Source organism: Diadema setosum, chromosome 6, assembly GCF_964275005.1.
Source record: "Diadema setosum chromosome 6, eeDiaSeto1, whole genome shotgun sequence".
NCBI classification, from domain to species: domain Eukaryota; kingdom Metazoa; phylum Echinodermata; class Echinoidea; order Diadematoida; family Diadematidae; genus Diadema; species Diadema setosum.
Window position 1 is genome coordinate 16209206 of NC_092690.1, and position 17096 is coordinate 16226301.

General features: G+C 39.6%; 1 protein-coding gene across 2 annotated transcripts in view; it reads left to right on the plus strand.

Moving 5' to 3' along the window:
• The window catches only part of LOC140229978 (uncharacterized), a 99022-nt gene that overhangs the window by 71589 nt on the left and 10337 nt on the right, over window positions 1-17096 (plus strand). Inside the window, exons 1-2 of one of the 2 annotated variants that reach the window (XR_011901348.1) lie at window positions 10876-10978; window positions 14059-14120. The exons of the other annotated variant lie outside the window; for it this stretch is intronic. The gene's annotated coding sequence lies outside the window, so the exon portion shown is untranslated. Of the gene's footprint in view, window positions 1-10875; window positions 10979-14058; window positions 14121-17096 lie in introns of those variants that run through there. 2 annotated transcript variants of the gene reach the window in all.

Consider the following 17096-nt stretch of genomic DNA (forward strand, 5'->3'; position numbering starts at 1 on the left):
GTAGATCTATATCAAATCTAACGTTAACTGAGTGTTACTAGTGTTACAGTAGTTGCCTTGGTTTTAAAATCACAGCGCAACTGTGTAAAAATAACAGCCCTGCCCCTGTTCGTGTGTCTTTTCTTTATGTTAAAATTCAGAGTATTTTCTTTACAAGTTTGTCAAATCTGAGGCAAATTGTGACTAGTAACGTTAGAACCTGATACTCGGATGTGTTGGAGACACCCAACTAACGTTAGATAAATAGCTGCAGCATGCATGCAAAACATGAAAAGTCATGGCCACATTACCGTACACGTGTATGTCAAACTGGTTATTGTCTTGCGGGTCAGTATCGGATTATTGAACCTGGCGTGTTTCTACAGCGCTGACACTGGAAACTGCCCCGGAAAGAACTACCTCATTAGACGGTTAAGTTAAGCGGAATCGGTATCAGAATCTGCATCGGAAAGAAACCGTTACTGGTGTGTTTCTACAGCCCCCTCTATCGGATACAATCCGATAGACCCGGAATTTGGGGTTCTGTAGAAACACGCTGAGTGACACCAGTAACGGTTTCTTTCCGATGCAGATTCCGATACCGATTCCGCTTAACTTAACCGTCTAATGAGGTAGTTCTTTCCGGGGCAGTTTCCAGTGTCAGCGCTGTAGAAACACGCCAGGTTCAATAATCCGATACTGACCCGGAAGACAATCACCAGTTTGACATAGACAGGTGTCTGTGGTCTACACGTGTACGGTAATGTGGCCACGACTTTTATGTGCATGCATGCTGCAGCTATTTATCTTATTCTATGAAACGTTGCGTTGAATACTAGTAGTTGGGTGTCTCCAACACGTCCGAGTATCAGGTTCCAACGTTACTAGTCACAATTTGCCTCAGATTTGACAAACTTGTAAAGAAAATACTCTGAATTTTAACAAAACGAAAAGACACACGAACAGGGGCAGGGGTGTTACTGTTATTTTTACACGGTTGCGCTGTAATATAAAAACCAAGGCAACTAACACTAGATATAGCGTTAGTATTTAATAGTAACATGAGTTAACGTTAGATTCGAGCTACTACCTTAGAACCTAACTATAGTTCTACGAGTACGACTAACTTGTTACATTCTAATTGACAATACTATACTAACTAGCGCTAACAATACGTATGAGATGCACATAGGGGTCTATTAAAAAAAGATATTCTCTAGACTCTAGGCCTAACGCTAATACTTTTTGGTCTAGTTCGGAAAAGACAAACTCTAACAGATTAAAGTCTAGCATCAGCAAACTAGTGTTAGGGTTTGTTTTACGAACTTTTTGTCGTTATTCTAAAGGTTCATTACTAGGGTCTAGTTTGTTAATCCACAAAGAATCAAATAGAAATATGGATATTTCTTAGGGCCTATAAAAAATACGACGTTTCGTTAGTCCGAAAATGAAAGGAAATTCAAACATTCATTTATCGAAACATGTGAAGCACATTTTGTCAATCCAAAAGTGGAAAAAGTGAGTCAACTTGGGGTGTAACGTTAGAATATGTCTAGTTAACGTTAGATTGTATAGAGGCAAGTTGCCTACCTAACAAAATTTACCGTAGACTCTACGTTACAATCAACGCTATCTAACGTTAACCGTTAACTGTTTTGTTAGGCATCCTAACAACAGCTACTTCTGTTCTAAAATCTAACGTTGACTTGGAATAGAGTTTATAACTAACAGTTCTTAAACGTTCCATAGACCCGAGTTTCTACCCGAATTAAATCCTACCTGCCCAAAGAAAGAGGTCTAACACAGTTAGACCCTGGCCTTAGCCCTCACGTTAGGCCTTTGTTACGTTAGGCCTACTTATAAATCCAATGACACACAGTCGATCCTTTTAGTTGTAACGTTAGGCCTAGGCCGTTTGTGTTTAAGACTCTAACAGTTAGAATATAGGCCTACTGAACGTTTTAACTTGTTAAGTTAGAGTGGTTTTCTAGGTCTAGGGCCTAATTTAAAGGGGCCCTGAAATTCATATGCATGTTGATTTGTGTTGATTTAAAATACCCTCAAGTTCTCAACACCACTTTTGTGGTGAAACGGATATCTAACCTTAGAAATATTCCATTTATTTTTAACGACTTTTTCTTTTTATTCTTCAGATTAACGTTAGACTCTACTTGGGAACGCCCACAAAAAAAGAAAGCTCCTTTCAAACTACAAGTTCTAACGTTAGATCTACTTTAAGACATTTCTAATCAATAATATTCCTCATCTGTCAGTCATTGGTAAAGACAGTAGGTAATGCAGTAGTAAAGTACGTCTACTGAAATATTTAACAAAACTCAAAATACATTAACATGTTAGATTTGGAATAACAGTTACTTACAGTTACACCTTCCCTCGCCATGTTTTTGTTAGTCACAATGATAATATGACAGAAACATGCAACTTCTAATCTAAGTTATGCTGAGTCGAGAGGAATGTGCATTCCAACCCAAGTGTCTTTTGTTAAACATTTCTCATTTTCTGTACTTCAGCAATGATTGACAGATGATGTCATCTCAAGAATATTCATATTAGAATAACTCAGCTGTTAACGTTAACGTTAAAACTATTGATTACAATAACATGTTAACAACTAGTTTGGAAGGAATTTTTTGTGGGCGTTCTCAAGTAATCTCAAGAAAAATAGAAGAAAAAAATGTTAAAAAAATAGAGCCTATAATATGGAATGTTTCTTAGAACCACCCTTGTTACTATATGTTAGAGATATTTGTTTCACGGCAAAAGTGATGTTTTCAAATAAAATTGGATTTCAGGGCCCCTTAAACGTTAGTAAAAGTAGGCCTATAACGTTAACTACGACAGCCGCCACACGCAGTGTGGCGGCTGCGCTGTGCTCCCATTCAGATCTTCATGTTGAACAAACGGGTGCCTTTGTGGCGCTATATTTCCTTAATTTTTCAACAGAAACTACTAGGGATACTTACATGGGTCGATGAAACCTAAATGACTATCATCGGCGACTGTTTGATGCATTTCATTGCTTGTGATGCACAAAATGATGTCTTATATGCAGCTCACCGATGTTCACAGAATTCACAATCACTTGCACAAGCGCACAGAATACTTGAACTGTATTGCTAGCCTTTTGTCAAAGCCCTAGCTCGCTTAAAAGAAAACTGTACTGACATTTTCTAATTGTCTGATAATTCTAATCTACATTTTTTGATGCCTACTACTGGAAAGAGAAGATTGTAAAACCCAGGATAAGCCTGTAATGATTTTTTTGAAAAAAATGAAAACGAGCAAGCCATGGAACTATCCACGCAATTTGGCCTACGTCACAGGTGCTCTTTGTGCACAACTCCGACATTAGCAAGACGAACTACATAATGCCAATTTACTGATGAAATCTCACACGAAGCACTCCAAAAGCTGTTATTTAGTATAATTGCAATATGGAGCTATGATAAATATGTTAAACAATATCTATTAATCTTTAAAAGCAAGCTCTTCAACAGCTTTTTATTTACATAAAACTTGTGGGGAAATTCCAGATATGCAAAATGAAATTGGCATCGTTATCCAAACGTGCTGCCCATAGAAGACCGGGTGTAAGTAACGTTACGCATTGATGATCATGATCGAGCGATGGTTCGCCAGTGCAGTTCAAACTATCTAACGTAGATGAGGGCTGAGTGAATCTAAATCCAAATGTAGATAGACTCTCTTCAACGGCACGCACGATTTACGCTTAGTGAGATGAAAACGGTACCCAGTACACATAGACGCTGAAATACTAGAACTAGGACTAGGACTACTGAGCAGTCAAGGAGTAGGTTCTACGTGGCAGTCCAAGTTTTGATGAGTTGGCCCTAACAGTTACACTCACTCACCGTCGACATTGCAGCTGTAGGCCCTATGTGCACAACGCTAATAAGGCACAGCGTAACGTTACATACCCTGCTGCCAGAACTTGAAGAAAGTCCAGACGAAAGTCCAGACTCCAGATCTAGATCTGGACCCTTGTCCTGCAGGCACTGTTGTTCCTGTGCTGAATTTTTCAGGTAAGGTATCTGCTTTATGGATTTCCGATGTTTTGTAGTCGAGTAAATTTCATAGTGGTGTTCTTTACACCAAGGACTAATGTTAGATCTAACAGTTTGTTTCAATAGGCCTACTGTACTAGGACCCATATCTCGGAAGAGTGGCCTGACCACGTAGATTCTAACACAGTGTCGCCGCTTCGCGATCCCAGCGCTGGTGTAGTACTTCCGTATCCATGTAGATATCTCAAAATTCACCTTGCCAAATGGCACCAAACTCACAGGAAATACTTTATGATTCATATCCAACAGCTCACGTTAATTGGAAACAAATCACATGTCGGGAAGCGTAAGTGTACATGTCGACTTTCCTGTCGGCGTCGCTAAAAATAATTAACTCGTTACGACTAACATGAGTGATTGCGGCCAGGCCCTACCTAGAGTGTCTATCTGCTGCGCACGCACAGACTGAAGTTAGCCATTTAATATTATGAGACAACTCTTTCAAGTAGTCGGGGGCAATAAATAAATTTACAAATTATTTGTGGTAAGCTGAATGAAAAATGTAGTTCCTATATCACACAAGTCGCAAAAATCATTACACTTTTAAATTTAGTTCTCGCGTAAATTCCCCGTTCGCACAGTACTAGTCGGCTAACTTCATTTCTAGATTGTGCATCTTGCGTTCGCCAAGATCTCTCGCGAAGAGTGATTTTTTTTGAGTGACGACTTGAAAGTCGGCGTCAATATTGATACTTCTCGATTACTGATTTCGTTCAAATATAAGAGAATACTTCGAAATATGCTATGAAGTATATCCTGTAATTTTGGTGCGATTTGGTTGAGTGAAATATGAGATATCTACATGGATAGAACAGTACACAAGCGCCGCCTGCTAGCTAAATTAGGCCTAAGCGTCGTCTGCTACTCGATACGAATTAACGCACGCGTATGCAAGCAGTGAGAGCACCTGTGACATCATAACATCCGGGCTCGTCAGCTCATTAGCATAATTCTCACCTAAAAAGTTCCATTTTTAACATTAAATTACGGACTTAATCGTTATGAAATTTTGATTCTGTTTGCACCGCTGGGTCTTTTAGAATTAAAAGAAGAACATATAAAAAAATAAAAAACCGGTAAAATGCCCTTTTAACGGAAGAGCGAACGAACGAGCGAAGCTAGTCCATCCGAGCGCACAGCGCTACCCCACTCGGCTGGGCTCTCCACACCATACAGCGAGAGGGCCTTGACAAAGGGCTACGTATTACTTGCTACAGACGTAAGTATTCATAAATGAATGATACACGCCAAAAAAAAAATAAGATAACAGCAACAACAACATGCTGCTGCAATTTTTTTTCCGTACCCTTAATACGCCGAAGAAATGTGTTCCAGTAATGCTGCTTGAATCGCTTACAAAATAATAATAATTATAATAATAATAATAATAATAATAATAATAATAATAATAATAATGTCTTGATCATGCACATCAATTAGGTCTTCACACTGAGTTCATGAATATTCATTTACAATGTTACTAGTATTATGTACATCGACGATGCGGCCGATGGGGGGGGGGGGGGGGGAACAAGAAAAAAAGAAAAACAGGCAAAAATACTAGCAATAAAAGCATCAACATTAACTTGTCCTTTTAATACGATTAATGATAATCGAGACAACTATAAAAATTACAGTACTGTACTACAGTATTGCAAACATTGAAAATGAACTGTTTGATGCATATTCATTTCACCTTGTAATTATGCACTGAGTAGGGGAGACCGGGTCTAGTTGTTACACGGGCAAGTTGTTACACTGTCATTTTCTCTATTATGATCAAAAGATGGCGTTATACAAGTAATATCAAATCAAAACGTATAGCCAACGATCTCTGCATGCGAAATCTGGCCTTGCCTGGACGTCACATGTAGAAGGTAGGTCCAAAAAGCACTTTTTTACCTCTCCGAGTAAAATTTTGAAAAATTCGATTTTTCTTTATTACACCAAATCCATTCTTCTCCAGTAAGTGATGAGTATCTGGTTGAAAGAAGCGTGTTTTGGCTGTCATTTGGTGAAAGTAGCAACACGTGATGTTTGATTGTTTATTGGCCACACGTGTGAAAAGTTTTTGAAAACGCACTGGGTCAAGTTGTTACAACAACTTGACCCGTCTGGAGAATCGAGTGGTGTAACAACTTACCCCAATGCACTTTCAATTGAATTTATGGTTTTATATATATATATATATATATATATATATATATATATATATATATGTATATATATATATATATATATATATATACACACACACACACCCACACCCACACACACCCAACACACTCATACACCCCAGCATAGGCTAACATGCACACCCAGACAGGTTAATATCAAGAATTACCTAACACGTCAGATCTGCATTACCCGATTTGAGTTGACTTTCTACGGTGTAACAAAGTACCCCATGTGCTGTAACAACTTACCCCAACATCGGGGAAAGTTGTTACAAAATTTTGTGTTTATTGATTACGTAATATCTTGTTTATATTATCTGGACTTCCAAAGTTTGTACTGTTTTTAAGTGAAGGAGGAAATAAGGTATCCTCACAGCAAAAATGAAGCCGATTCCTCTATTCGTTTTTTGTACAGACCTAAAAATGTGAAAATTGTAACAACTAGACCCGGTCTCCCCTAATTATGCATTATTCATATCCTTGAGCTTCCCTACCGATGACGTCATTATTTACGCATGCGTAGATGCGTGCAAATGGATACACCTTCAAAATGCCAGCAAGGCTCTCCTCACTGGGGCAGGTCGCTTACTCCTAAAAAATGTGGAACATTTTGCAGTTTCCAGATGAATTGGTGAGAAGAACCAAGCCAATGAAGTAATCTATACTTCAGTTTTGATTGTTACTGTGTTCATTATCGAAATTTACTTATTGTTTATTTGTGACGTCGCCGCATGTGGTAATAGGGGAGCTATAATTCGTTATTCTCACATAAGCGAAACTGCGGGGAAGCCGCCATGCAGGACCGCGCCTGGCGGCGCGGTCTCCGGGGCTAGCCTAACGTTAGAATCTAACGTTAGGCTCAATGACAAGTAGAACGTTAATGTTGTGAAATGTGGAAATCACTAACATGAATAGTCTAACATAAAAGAGCTAACTTACTAGTAGGCCTAGGGTCTAACGGCTAGTTAGTGTAGTAGTAAGATAGTAATAATAGGCCCAAGTATCCAGTCGCAGTAGGCCCAACGACTCTTTGACTTTACGCCTAAAACGTGTAGGCCCTAATCTAATCATTTTTTATCTTAACTTGTTAACGTTAAATGTTAGACTAGAAATATGCCTAACGTTGGGCCTAGCCCAACAGTTGAGTAGGAGGTTCTATCTACTTCTACTCTAGAAACTAGTTTGGGAATTGATAGAACTTACAGAACTCATTCAGAGACAGAAGCTGTGTCTCTGTGAACTGCTGTGTTGTCTCGTCACATGTGATAATCCAGTTATAAAAATCCAACCTTAAGATCCGTGAAAAGAATTTGTAGGAAACAAAACTAATTTCTAGTCCATATAAACGTTGGAGCTAACGTTAGAGTAGGATGAAAACAAATTTGTCCAGCAGCCGGTTGGGGTGCCGGTTGTAACTTGTACCCACACTATAGGCCGGGCCGGCCGGCCCATGGCGCCCGGGCTAAGCTAGCTAGGCAGGCAGGCCCTGTGCTGAGTTTCGTTCAATCGGTGATCGCATCCGCATCATCAGGCCCACAATGCACCAGCCAACTTTCCAGACATCCGGTCACACCTGCATTCAGGTGGAGAATCGGATTCAATAGAACCTCTTTGGATTCAATCCGATTATGCGCTTTCTGTAGAAACAACCCGGTTCCGCGTTAGCGCACTGTTTGATTACGCGCTTGCAAATGCTAGGGTCTATCGGATTCTCTGTAGAAACACGCTGAAAGAAGTGAAGGACCTCTTCGCAAAGGCATCGCTGTTGTGATGTGCGCATTGCATGATGGGATATAAGAACTCGAGATTCTATAATCCCGACCGTTCACACGTACCAGCGAGGGGCCAATTATCCCGCTAATTAACGAACCAGCGCAAGATTTCTTGGGATTAGCATCGCGATGCTTATCCCGCTAATTTTCGGGGTTTTTTTCTGTCCACACGTGCAAAAAACTCGGGATGACGATCGCGATGCAAATCTCGAGATTTGTATCGCGCTAATAAACACCATTGGTGTTCGTATGAACCACAGAACTATATAGTATATCTGTGGTATGAACCCGGCTAATGTAGTTGTACATGACCAGGGGCGGATCCAGGAATTCCGTGAAGAAGGGGTGCGTTTACAAAATTAAAGGGGGGCGCACGCACCCTCTCCCCATTTTTTCTTTTTATTTCTTTTGTTTCAACAAAAAAGTAAAGGGGGGGGGGGGGCGTGCGCCGGTTGCGGTCCTCCCTGGATCCGCCCCTGCATGACACTGGTTAAAGAGTATACACATTTGCCCATGAATATTTTCTTTTTTGAATTTATCACTTCGCCTCCATGAGTTTCTTGTGATCATGTTAGCGTGTGTAGATTTAGGCTCTATCTTATTACTCCTACTATACTGGATAATACCATAAGTCACCGGTACTAGTGTAAAATGAGGGTTGACTATTAGTATCGAGATAGTTGTTGGTTAACATGAATATTTCAAATAATTTGTACTGAATTTTCTTCTTTTTCGGATGATAATATGTCTATGTCATTTTCTTAAGTGTGAAGTGAATCAAAATCTAACGAAATGAAAGACCTTGGAGGGTAAACCTCTCTGAGTTCAAAGAATTCTGAACAGTTTCTGTGTAATGAATGTACTGGAAGGGAAAGAGTTTAATAGCAAGGTATTCCTTTGGACTCAATAAAGTTAGGTGAATAGAAAAATTAATATATATCAAGTTCGTGGTCTGCACAACGTAATATTCTTTTTGGGTAAAAGCGATAACATTTTGGACAAAGTGAAGCTGTTGTCGAGGAATCACTTAGATCTTAAATTTAGTGAGATTAAAACGATAAGAGTGATCCGATGATTGCACACAAATTTTTATCGTCGACTCAGAGCTGGTGAGAATTGTACTCTTTTATGGATTAATCCTGACTGCATTGCATATTAGCATTCACACACTGTCTCTTTTTTGTTTTGTCATGAGTAGTTAAACCTTGTCTTGTATAGATATGAGCGTTATCAATTTCACATTTCTTGTTAGTTTTCTTTGTATGAGGAGTCGTTAATGATAACTTTTGCTTTTCCTACAATCAAACTCCTGTGGGTGCCGAAGAACGAAAACAGAACGTGGAAAACAAAAGGCAAAGACATGACAAAAGGACCATGTAAGTTAAATACAGAGGCGTATATACATGCTGATGTCTCTCTAGCTGAACTGAATTGCCTTCACTTGAGATTTCGGTTTACATTATAGCATTACTTTAGGAACAAAAAAACAAACAACGAAACAAAACAGTTACAAATTAGTTTTGCAATTTATTTAATCTTAAGTCTCTAGTTTTTAAAAGATGTCGAATAGTGGGAACGCTTGCTACTTTATAGTGACTTGGACTACAAACTCATCCTAACAAAAGACTTTGAATCTCCTTTGTGTGATCTTTCTGCCACAGCAAGCAGGACTATGCTAACCCTTTGAAAGCTTTTAGGAAGTGTTATGTAATGTAATTACAAATTTAACGTTAACATTACGATTTATTAAAGTAATCAATGAAACTGATTTACCTTGACGTATAATAAAAAAAAAACTAGCAATAAAAAAGTTTTTGTTAACATCGAATGGAGTCGTTGAATTTGAATATGAATTATCAGACCGGTCGTGTCAGTGACAATTGAGTACTGTATATGAATATACGAACGACCCAAGTCCAATTTTTGGCCAAATTCAGTTTGACATGGGAAATTGTAGCTTATGCATGGACTCATCTTGTGTATAAATGATAAATCCTAATTACCCCCGGAAGTGCCTGAAATAAATGAGTCAAATCTTATATGAATGTAAGAATGGAGGACTTAGGTCATTCTTACATTCATATTATAGCGCCCTCTCTCGTCCTCTCATCTCTATAGCAGAATATCATGTATATGAATCAAAGAACGACCCAAGTCCATATGAATCAAAGAACGACCCAAGTCCATCACACAAAATGGCATCTCCACAATTAATGTTAATGATAATTGTCATAATAATATATGTTCTAATTTGTATATACAATGTTGCCTTCCCATCACAGTTAAATAGAATATTATTGGACAAACAAAAAAGATATGAAGACTCTACTCGAAATGGTCTTCCATGGACTTTGGGTCGTTCTTATATTCATATACTCAATTTGATTTGCAGTTTCCATGAGGAAATGCTGCCATTAGTGTTAGATACTCTGTCATTGCTTCAGACATAGAAATACTGAATACAGCGAATCATTTCTTTAAATCTATATGCTTCAGCAATAATCCCTTCCCATTTGAAAGTTCTGTTTTTCATATTGCTAAAACTCTAGAGTAGTCTGATTGAGAGGACACGAATGATGTATGCGTATAATTTAGGTCATTACAAGATTTTGAATAACACCTAATGATTTCTCTGCTAAAGAAAAGGGTTAACTGAAAGATGTATATGTTTGTCAATAAGCAATGACTTCGATTTGCAGCAAGTTCTATAGTTCATATCAAGTAATAATCACTATAAGTAGTATGAGTACCACTGTAATTTCGTCACCAATATCACTGTTATCATCATCGTCATCGCACTATCATTTTACAGACAGCAGGACAGCGTCGTAGAAGAGATGATCATCAATCTGTTAGCTCTCCTTTCATCAGAAAATTCAGAGTCTGAGTTAGACACCATTAGGCAAAAACACCTGTTGGAACTCTTACACGTGTTGAAAACTAGGTAAGGTGGCCTCATCCACGATCTCGATTAGGCGCTGGTAGATGCTAAATGTGGCAGATCGGTATAGAGCAGTACAAAAGTGATTCATCAAAAGTGCGCCCTGTAAGCCTTTAAGATGTAATTTTCTGCATGTCTTTGCTCATGTGCCTATGACATATTGTATGAGAGCAAAATGCGAAGGAAAAGGAGTGTCAAAAATCACCCGTCATCGCTTTTGCCTGAAAGGGGATTATTTGTCAGACTAAACGCAACTTGTGGCCTTGAGGCAGCATGATTAAATCATCTCACTTTGATTACTCGTCCATTTCATTTGCTCATTTGTTGAATCAATCTATTAATTACCATGAGCTTAAGACGGTTGATAATGTCACAAAGCCCTATTTTTGCAAATTCTGTCTGGTAAAGGTATGTAATGTAAAGACCATGCCAATTTCTTTGAATCACACAAGCCGTTATGTCAATAAAAATCTCACTTGAATGCTACTTAAACCAATTCGAAGAGTGCGCAATTATATAGGATGGCATAGTGGCATGAGGAAGAATTGTGTGATAGGAAAGGGGAGTTGGTAGGGTGATAACGCGTCAATTGCACTCTTATTTCTGCCGAGTCAAAACTCTGAATCCGAGTCAAAAAATTTTCACTCCGATCCATGTAAATTTAACACCAACCGTGTACTTCTGACTCAAATACAAGTTATCATTTTGGTTATCGGACTTTTACACATGCGCAGAGTCACATCAGAAATACCCAGCGCGGTGTACATGACATACGCGCGCTACAATTAGACAAAACATGTCATGTTTCGTATGTGACGTAGTACCCCCCGCGAAAAAAAGCGTCATTTCTCGACGATCCGCCACGGCCGCGAGATGTCTTGCAACCTTTTGTCTTCAAGATGGACAATTTTGTGTGCACGTACTTTTCTAGAGGAATGCGGAATGGAGGAATACATAGGAGTTTTCATCGGTGAGTACCCACCTCATTCACAACACTCATATAAACAATTGCCTGAAACATGGTCTAAACAGTCAATTTATTTTCTAGGGCAAAATGAACTTTCGACACGGACATATTGACTGGTAATGGCGTAGCCATAGGCGGCCGTACGGTAGCTCGTACCTTTCGTACGTAGCCCTGGGCTATTTGCTATACGTTAGAACCAATCTACAATAAATGTGAACCTCCCTAGCTACACCTCCACTGTACATGCATAAAATGCAAATACGATCTTGATTGCTAATTCGAGCTACCGTACGGCCGCCTACGGCTACGCCATTACCAGTCAATGTGTCCGTGTCGAAAGTTCATTTTGCCCTAAATAAAACTGACTGTTTAGACCATGTTTCAGGCAATTATTTATATGAGTGTTGTGAATGAGGTGGGTACTCACAGATGGAAACTCCTATGTATTCCCCCATTCCGCATTCCTCTAGAAAAGTACACACCAAATTCGAGTCATTACTACACCAAAATGGGTTACTTACAATGCGGGAAACGACACCGTATCAGAGTGAAATTGTGATCTTTTGATTCGGAAATCCGTGTTATTTTGCTTGAATAGATTGCACCTAACTGACCCCATTTCCGAGTCAAATTTGACACTTTCCGAGTTAACTTGACGCCACAGAAATAACTCGGAAAGTGACCTCGGAAACTGAGTGAAATCATTAGACTCGGACGTCCGAGTAGCTTTCACTCGGAAGGAGTTGACTCCCAGCTGGCGCCATTTCCGAGTCATATTTCACACTTTCCGAGTTATTTTTGACGCCGCAGAAATAAGAGTGTGCCCTCCCGCGGCCTCTGGAATTTTCAAGATCTTTGTTTTTACTTGCGTGTGTGAGTGTTTGTGCAAAAACCAATGAAATAAAAAAAAATGTGAAACGGATCTTTTCACTTCAAAAAAAAAAAAAAGCAAAAGCTCCCTTGTTTGGGTGTCAACTCCTTGAACTTTATTTTCGATATTTGTTGACATTATGCTTCTTCTTGAGAAAAAAACCTACGACTAATTATTTTACTGTTACACATATTTTACATAAGGATGCAAAGTTGACATGTAATCAATGATTCTAACGCACTTTCATTTTGTCATTCATAAATGTAAACTTCTCTAAAATCTGACATATGAAAGTAATGGTAACTTACACGGAGGAAATTAAGTCACTGATCAATTAACATCACCTGTATAATGAGTGAGATTTCACGTAAACGCAGTGAAATGTTTGTACGAAATGAAAGTAGTTTTGCAGTGTGTATCAATTTTGAGACATACACTGTATGGTTGAATGTGTCTCCAAACTGGACAGGCAGTACAATATCAATAGAGGCTTTCAAAGCTGCCCCGGATGTATTGTTTTTTTTTTATATTTTCTTTATAGGTAATAGTTTACAAGAATATATGGAAGATAAACTTGCAATACTCTGGTCAGACCCCCGATTTCCCTGTTGTTAACATCATTGTAATATAGCTATAAAGTCTGGCTGTTTAACATGATTTATCACATTTATTAGCGATATCGGTCACGTTTATTGGATAGGCAGTTTTCAACAGGTGATGCTGTCATTCACCCAGCAATCTCCCATTGCATCAGACTTCAAAATATTGAGTACAGTGTATCAATTGTTTTTGGTCTAAACTTCTGCAATTAACCTTTCCCTTTTAAAAGTCATAACTGCCAAGTTTAAACGATTCTGCAACAATCTGAGGAAGAGGATGTGAGTAATCAATGTGTGTATTGAAATACATATAAACATATTTGAAAGGCTATTATCTTTCTTATGAAATGATGAAGGCACAAGACAGAGTTTAGAATGACATCATGAAATAGAAAGCAAGACACCTTTCAAACATTTTTGCATACGTGACGGGACCCCCCCCCCCAAAAAAAAAAGAAAAAAAAATCGGTTGCCATAGATTGCCTTACCTACAATATATTACAGCATTGCTTGAATGCCTCTTGGTATATAATTGAGCTGCACAGTGAAAAATATCAGTAAACTCATTATACGGCGAGTGTAAACACAGTATGGCATGTTTTGAACTCAAATGACTTTCGTTCCTTCGTTTTTCTCCTGTCCTCAGAAAAAATAGGGAGAAACATGAATCAGGAGATGCAAATGGAAGTGATAGCAACGAGCCTTCAGGTAAGTATAAAGCTTCACCTATTAATAGGTGATCCGAGTATCCTCTCGGATCACCTTCTGTATTTGTACTGATTCTTTCTTTCTTTATTAGGTGATCCGAGTATCCTTCGGATCACCTTCTGTATCTGTACTGATTCTTTGTTATTTCTCCGCAAAAGTTGTGCAGAGGTTAGCTCAGAAAGTGCATTGCCTATCATTGTCAAACTTATACCATATATGTATCGTGTCCCAAAGACTACAGAACTAGTAAAAATCATTGTGATCAGTCGACCGTGACGTCACTATGACGTCATTATATTAAAACACATTTTCATTCATATCTCATTGATGGAATGGAATTTTTCAATGAAATTTACGTCACATATAGTTCAAGTCAAGCTGATTCTACTCATGTTCTCAACATTCATCTATACCCTTAAAACGTGCGCGTACGCGCGCGTTGAAATATTTGTATGTTCCAATCGAGCTCAAATTGTTTTTGCACACGTTTCAGACCATTTGTAGCATTATTTGAAAAATTGAAAAAATCGGACGGACGCGCACGCGCGCGCACGCATATACGCACGCACAGCTCATATGCAATAGAAATATCCCGGTTTTTCACTTTGATTGAATGTCTGAAATGGCAAGGAATATGTCTACCAAGTTTCAAGTCAATCCGACTCAATAGGACGTCATGCGGGCCCGTCAAAGTTGAAATTCCGCGCGCGCGTCAATGGCGATATACAGTGCAACTATGCCCAAAAAACGCCAATTTCAAATCCTATTTTACTCGTCAGGACCCCTGTAGAGCCTACTAATGTCAAAATCGACCACTAATGTCAAAACAACCACTAATGTCATAACACGTCGACGACAAATGTCATAACAACCACTAATGTCATAACACGTCGACGACAAATGTCATAACAACCACTAATGTCATAACACGTCGACGACAAATGTCATAACAACCACTAATGTCATAACACGTCGACGACAAAAATGTCATAATGACCACTAATGTCATAACACGTCGACGACAAATGTCAAAATCGGATTAACCACTAATGTCATAACACGTCGACGACAAATGTCAAAATTTCCATTTTTACTGCAAATGTCATAACACGTCGACGACAAATGTCAAAATCGGATTAACCACTAATGTCATAACACGTCGACGACAAAAAAATGTCAAAATCTCAAAATTTTACTGCAAATGTCGTAACGCGTCACAAGGGCATATCCAGGAATTCAGTAAAAGGGAGGTGCCTTTACAAACTCAAAGGCCAGCGAAACCCCTCCCCTTTCTTTTTCTTTTTCTTTTTTATTTCTTTTGTTTAACAAAAACAGAGACGGGGAGGGGCCGCCGCGCCCCCTTTAGATCCGCCACTGCGTCAACCACAAGTTAATGTCAAAACCGATCATTTGCATTACAGAGGCGGATCCAGGAATTCCGTAAAAAGGAGGCGCCTTTACAAAATCAAAGGCTAGCGAGACCCTCCCCCCCCCGCCCCATTTTCTTATTTTTATTTCTGTTGCGTTAACAAAATATAGACAGGGGGCACCAGAGGGGGATGCGCCCCTCTCGATCCGCGATTGCGTCAACCGCAAATGTCAAAATTGGGTTAATCACAAATGTCATAACACGTCGACCACAAATGTCATAACGCGTCACAGGGGCGGATCCAGGAATTCCGTAAAGGAGAAGTGCCTTTACAAACTCAAAGGCCAGCGAAACCCCTCCCCTTTCTTTTTCTTTTTCTTTTTTATTTCTTTTGTTTTAACAAAAACAGAGACGGGGAGGGGCCGCCGCGCCCCCTCTAGATCCGCCACTGCGTCAACCACAAGTTAATTTCAAAACCCTTCATTTGCATTACAGAAGCGGATCCAGGAATTCCGTAAAAGGGAGGAGCCTTTACAAAGTCAAAGGCTTCCACATTCCCTCCCCATTTTTTCTTTTTATTTATGTTGTTAAAAAAATAGAAGGGGGGCACCATAGAGGAATGCGTGCCCTCTCCATCCATGATTGCGTTAACCACAAAGTGAATGTCAAAACTCATTGCTTACATTACAGGGCCGGATCCAGGAATTCCGTAAAGGGGAGGCGCTTTTACAAAATTAAAGCTGCCGCACCCCTTCCCCCATTTTCCCTTTTTAGTTTGATTGTTTAAACTAAAGAGAGAGAGAGAGAGAGAGAGAGAGGGAGAGGGGGGGGGGGTACCAGAGGGGGATGCGCCCCCTTTTTGATCCGCGATTGCGTCAACCACAAATGTCAAAACTCATTGCTTGTAATACAGGGGCGGATCCAGGAATTACGTAAAGGGGGCACCTTTACATAGTTAAAGCCTGGCGCATCCCCCCATTTTTTTTGTTATTATTTATGTTGTTTTGAAGAAAATAAAGAGAGGGAGCACCAGAGGGGGATGCGCCCGTCTCGATCCGCGATTGCGTGAACCACAAAATAATGTCAAAACTAATTGCTTGCATTACAGGGGCGGATCCAGGAATTCCGTAAAGGGGAGGCGCCTTTACAAAATTAAAGCTGCCGCACCCAACCCCATTTTCCCCTTTTTAGTTTTATTGTTTTAACTAAAGAGAGAGAGAGGGGGGGGGGGGCACCAGAGGGGGATGCGCCCCCTTCTCGATCCGCGATTGCGCAAACCACAAGTGCTTGTAATACAGGGGCGGATCCAGGAATTACGTAAAGGGGGGGGGGGGAACCGTTACTAAAGTCTGGCGCATTCCCCCCCCCCATCTTTTTGTTATTATTTATGTTGTTTTGAAGATTTTTTTTCTTTTTATTTATGTTGGGTTGTTGTTGTTGTTTTTTTTTTTAAAGAAAGGGGGGCACATGAGAGGGATGCGCCCCCTCACGATCCATGATTGCCTCAGCCACAAATGTCATAATTCCTGGATCCAGGAATTCCGTAAAGGGGAGGCGCCTTTACAAAATTAAAGCTGCCGCACCCCCTCCCCATTTCCCCTTTTTAG